The sequence below is a fragment of the Parasteatoda tepidariorum genome, chromosome 8 (assembly GCF_982258835.1).
Source record: "Parasteatoda tepidariorum strain Cologne lab strain chromosome 8, Ptep-v5.0, whole genome shotgun sequence".
NCBI classification, from domain to species: Eukaryota; Metazoa; Arthropoda; class Arachnida; order Araneae; family Theridiidae; genus Parasteatoda; species Parasteatoda tepidariorum.
The window spans coordinates 17,052,109-17,058,195 of NC_141762.1; positions in this window are offsets into that span (position 1 = coordinate 17,052,109).

The following is a 6,087-nucleotide window of genomic DNA, read 5'->3' on the forward strand; positions in this document are numbered from 1 at the left end:
AAGATTAGCAAAACTCTTAAGTTACCTGCAACTCCAAAATACAACAAAAAACTCCAAATAAAATTAACTCTGCAATTTACCAATGCCCTCAGGGCGTTGACGCGAATTGAAATTTTTGCAAATTATCGCGTTGATGCGAATTTAAATTTTTTCAAATTATCTTCCAATTAGTACTCTTCTTTTTTAATCTGAGTTTTCATTTAGAAAAATTAAGTTTTAATAGTCGTAGTAGTAAACATCTGCATTTTAATAATTTTTAGAGGACTTAAATTGTCCTTAATAAAGTAGCTGTGGTATCAGTATCGTAATTATAAAGTTATCATTAAATTTAGAATTAAAATGTTCGAAACTCAACATTTCGTGACTACAAATTTACAAGTTTTTGAAATTAAATATCGAATGTTGCGGTGAATTAAAAGTTTTTGAAATTAAATATTGAAAGTTGTGGTGGATATAAACATAATACAATGTATCTTCTTAGTTTTGCTGCCAGATTTGTAATTTTTTTAATAACTTCACGAACTCTGCTAAAATGAGACGATTGTATAAGATATATGCAGTGATGGTGAGAATCGTAAAATAAGTTTGCAAATAAAGGAATAAAATTAAGAAACTATAGGAGCGATATTTGGTGATAAATGAGTAACTGATCGCAATGCAAGAGCTTAGTGAAAGAATATGCTGAGCAGGTTTGAACTGTAGAACATGTTTGCAAAAGTCAGTTTCAGAATGTATAGAAACATCGGGAGGCTATTTGCAAATCATCCACATTATCAATCAATAAATATATCTATGCTCAGCTCTGCACTGCACAAGTAACCAGTTTTCTTATTTAGGGTACAGGTTGTGCCTTTTTCGTTTTCTCATACATTGGTCTTATATTGGATGATATTTTGGGTATTTTAGTTTTTATTTATTTTTTTGTTAGTTTTTATTGCAAAAAAAAATCATTTGTCCCTTCAATTGTCTTCACCAGTATAATAATCTCCGATTGAAAGGTAAAATAGAGTGAAAGAATTATCTTAGCAATCGGAACGAAAATTTTAATTTGAAATATTTTATAATTTTGAAAGAAAACTCAAGTCTCCTTTTGACATAAAGAGGATCTGATTGTTCAGTAGCCGCATTTCGAACTGGAAAAAAAAATCTCCAGTAATGTGGTTTTCAATTTATATACCATAGTCCGAAAGTCTTGACACAGCATAAACAATTATAAAAGGTTTTTGAGGGAGATTTACAACAATACTCTAGTTTTATAATCTTACAACAATACTCTGGTTTTATAATATTTTAGCAATAAATTGTTTCAAACTATTGTTTTCTAATATGTAACAATGAAAAAAAACAACTCTTACAATAATCCGGAATTTATCACAATTCCTCATTCTAATTTGTGAGCTTGCTAGTTATACAACGCATAACGCTTGAGCTTATAATTTGGTGAATTATTATATTTCAAAACGTGACAAAATGTTTCGTTTTGTGCGAAGTTTGTGGAAGAAGGTGGGATTTTGTAAATGTAAGCATTAAAGCAATTGTTGTTACATTACCGTTTAAGTTTCATTTTAGGAGTTATGCTCGTTGTAAATGGTTACAAAACCGTATAGTTTTGTATTCACAGCTCTTTAACCGTAGTAGCTGTTAACGATTTTAAAATCGTGAAGGTAAAAAAAAAATGTTCCTAACCAGAAACTTTATGGTTAATGTACAGACTGCTGCAGGTTATTTTACCAAAATTTCAGAAAAATTCTAATAGTATGATAAAAATTGTAGCTGACCCCCAATATTATTTTTTTAATGCAAATTTTTTCATCAACCCTTCTATCTACATTTAATATTTTGTCTTGCTATTTCACTAATTTGCTGCTTGAGCACATAATTGATATATAAACTCTGTCTAAAGAAGTCTGAAAAAAGAATTTATGTGAAAAATATAATGCTTAAATGTTAATTATTTTTCATCTGTGCATTTTCAATGTATGTTCTTTTTTGTTAATATTTGATGCATTGAGTTGCAAATATTGTCATGAAGAATATTTGTTCTCATATAAAATAGTCGAAAACTAAACAATATGTTTCAACATTTACAGTGAATGTTCAAATTTATGACAGCAATTGAACTACTTAAACATAAATTGCGCTGCATTAATGTGTAAAAATTTGCTTAAAAATGTTTTACCTCACTGTAGGTACATAGATACGTTGTCTATTCATGCATTATTTTGTTTATTCATTCAGATTTTTTTAAAAATTCAAAAAGCTATTTTCAGAGGTCTTGCAATATCGAAAGCTGTTAGAAATTTTTCGGTTAAAATGGTTAAATAGCAATTTATTTTATTGTGATTTTACCATATTTAACCAAAACTGTCAAATAATTACAAAAAAGATGACATTCAAACTGCTAAGTGAGAGAAAAAACGTTTATCGATTGCTTTTTCCTAATACGCTTGAACAACCAGAATTCTATCTGCGCCAACACGACCCATCTTATAAAGCCATCTTGTTCCACATAGTTGGGTATATATTGTAGATGAGAGGGATAATCAGCGACTTTCACGACCGGCTGAACAGCGGCTCGAATCCCAGCGTTGGTACTACAACATTTCTTTCATTCTTTCAATTAAGAGTTTCTAGAGTCCTGCACTCTTCAATCGGCGACCCTAGATTCACGCATAAATGGCGCAGCACCCACAGATCTCCAATGTCTGTTTAAGTTTCATTTTAGAAGCTATGTTCGTTGTAAATGGTTACAAAACCGTATAGTTTTGTATTCACAGCTCTTTAACCGTAGTAGCTGTTAACGATTTTAAAATCGTGAAGGTAAAAAAAAAATGCTCCTAACCAGAAACTTTATTGTTAATGTACAGACTGCTGCATGTTATTTTATCATAATTTCAGAAAAATTCTAATAGTGTGATAAAAATTGTAGTTGACGCCCAATATTATTTTTTTAAATGCAAATTTTTTCATCCAACCTTCTATGTACAATTTTTTTCTTCAAACACAACATCAGAGCTGAACGTAATGATATCTTTAAATGCATTTTTAATTTAAAATTTAGTCTGAAAAACCTCTTCAGCGTTGGTATTTGTCTTCAAATACTAAAAGACTAATATTTCACGTAGTTTTATAACGTGATTTTAGCTTGATATAAAATTTTGTTCGTAACTTATTAGAGGATTAAAATTTTATACATGTAACCTCTTTATCTAGTTTTGATAATGTTAAGATAAAAATAATGCTTTTCTTTAAGTAACTTTACTGAGGCAAAGAGCTTAAGGTTACCTTCCATTTCGTAATGCACCGATGAAAAAAATTGGGGGAGTAAGTAAAAAAGTTATGAGAACTTTGCGTGATAGCAACGAATGGGCATAAAATGGAGAGTACATGTTTAGCAAAACGCAATACATGAAAATAGAAGCAAAAAACAATTGCATGGGAACTTTAATTATTTGAAATGGTATAAAGAACATGAAATGATCTTTCAAGGCAACAATTTGATAACATGCAAATGACAAAGAAACTGATTGTAAGAAAATGATACATGATGTTTATTTTGGTGTGTGGTTCCCCCAAACTACGAAACTTGCCTTACACTTATTTTGCATGAATGCGATGAGGTTATCGATTTTGGGAAATGCTGTTCCACTCTTGACGAAACGCGATCTCCAAGATTTGGACAGTAATAGGCCTTGTTCTTGCAGCAATGCCTCGTTCGAGTGTGTTTCAAGCAGACTCGATCGGATTAAGATCAGGAGAGAGTGCTGGTGACTCTATACGCTGTATTGTTTTAGCTTCCAGAAAGTTCTCCACAAGACGAGTTGTATGAGGTCTGACATTATTCTGTATTAAAAGAAAGAAATCACAGATGGGTGTAGCGTAAGATGCAACAAGGGGTCTCAGGATCTCATATGCATGCTTTAGAGCCTACAAATTGCCATTCCTAAAGAAATGCAGGTTGGGAAGTGAAGTCCACCTATGCTAATTCCAGATCATATGATCAAATCACCTCGTCTGTCTTGTGATCCCTCCTGAATTAGGGTTATTTAGAGAGCACCTTTCTCACCATGCCAAAACACGTCTGGTGTCACACTCTAAACTGAATCGGGACTCTTCCATAAACACTTGACTCCAAACACTTTGCTCAATTCGATGTTCAATAGTTCACTTTCTTCGGGCAGCACTGCGTCTGGCCGTCAAGGGAATACATACTATTGGCCTGTATGTATACAGGCTGCCCTCATTAATTCTATTTCGAATGGTTTGGTTTGAGACCTTTCATCCTGTTTCCAAAGAAAACTGTCTTTGAATTAGCGTGGTGTTGATTGTTCTGACTCGACGAGCTGTTAACTGGAGAACTGCTGCTCTACAAAATTAGGGATGCACAGGGACTTACAGAAATTGCGCAAATGTTTCCTCTGATAATTAAATCAAAACAAAATATCCATAGTGTAAGTATAGCAGAAAATGGCAGAAGAAAACTTTATATGCAAATGAAAGTTTATGACAACGAAAACCAGAAAAAGGATTTAAGTGCAGGAATCTTGATTTCACAGAAGCTGCTATCTTTCGTTATCTCAATGGTAAAATTCAACCTTTCGGCATTTGTTTTGAGGAAAATTTACTTAAAAATGTCACGACAACGTGATCTACAAGAATTCATGGCTATGCATATTATCGGGAGACTGGAATACGGATAAACATGAAGAAGTATTATTGTTACGGTGGTTTAAAGACACAACTACTACTATTAATTTTAACCAGTGATCGTTTATTTTATGCATATATTGTCGAATTAATTTACATACCTCAACTATTTAAAATACTGAAATTAACAATGCTTTAATCAAATACAAATTTAAATAACAAATTATACTAATTAAAAGGCTTTGATTAGTAACAAATAAACTAATTGGCATGGAGAGAACTTACCCATACTGATGTTCATAGTGGAAATTGGTGAACCTCTAATGACTCGGTTCTACTCTCTCTACTGCTGCTCTCCTCTTTTTGTCTTTTTTTTGGATCTTTTATACTAAACTTTTTGCTCGATAAAACTATTGCTAAATTCTGGAAAGGTCACATAAGAGATCAAACTTGGATTATAGACTTGTGATTAACCCTTTTCGACACGTATTTCTTAACTTTAATCAAGAGTGTTTATTTGTATTTGCTTAAGTTCTATGTACTAATGGAAGTTTCCACAGTATTTTAAATCTAATCAATTATTTTGCAATTTACGATAAATCTATTTTAAATGTTTTATTGTGATTCTGAATTAAGTGACGATAAGCGTCACATTATGAAGGCTGTTGAAGTGGTAAGAAATGTTATTGCAAAACTGGAATCGATTCCGAGAAAAAGAGCATATTTGACACCGTTCAGGATAAGGTCATTCACGTCATTCACGTCATTCCACAGTAAATAATGTGATCCCAGCTCCAAGATATTTTGAGAATTTGTAGATTTCTGGCAAATTAACTATAATGGAACAAACATTACATAACAAATACTTATACTTCGAGTATTAAAAGTGGTATCTATGATATTCAATCATAAAAGCTCAATTTTTTTTTCAGTTTGCGATGGTTATTTGCTAAAGTGAAATTTACAAACGTACTTAAAAATTTATTCACATTTTTTTTCATAATTACTTATGTTATAATCAGATAAATATTGATCTGTACCAAAATTTTAGACACAAATTTCTAAATGAAATTGAATTTATATAAAATTTTAACATTATTGTTCAAAAACAAGCAAATTTCCTGGCAATAAAATCATGTTGATTTGTTAGAAAAAACGTTAGCGATTGTTATGGCAAGCATAAGATAAATGGAAATACCCATATAATAATTGAGAGCTAGAGTACTGAAATTGTTTTTTATAGCAATATTTTTTTATAAGAATCGTATTTAGTAATAAAGTAATAAAAAGATTCACTCGTAATAAGACAATTCATTAATTTGAAAACATGACAATCTTGTACGTTGTCGCTATTTTTGAAATTTTTAATATAATTAGATAAATTTTGTAAAATTTCATTGCAATTTTTTTACATTAATGAATGTTTTTGTTTAGCTCTTG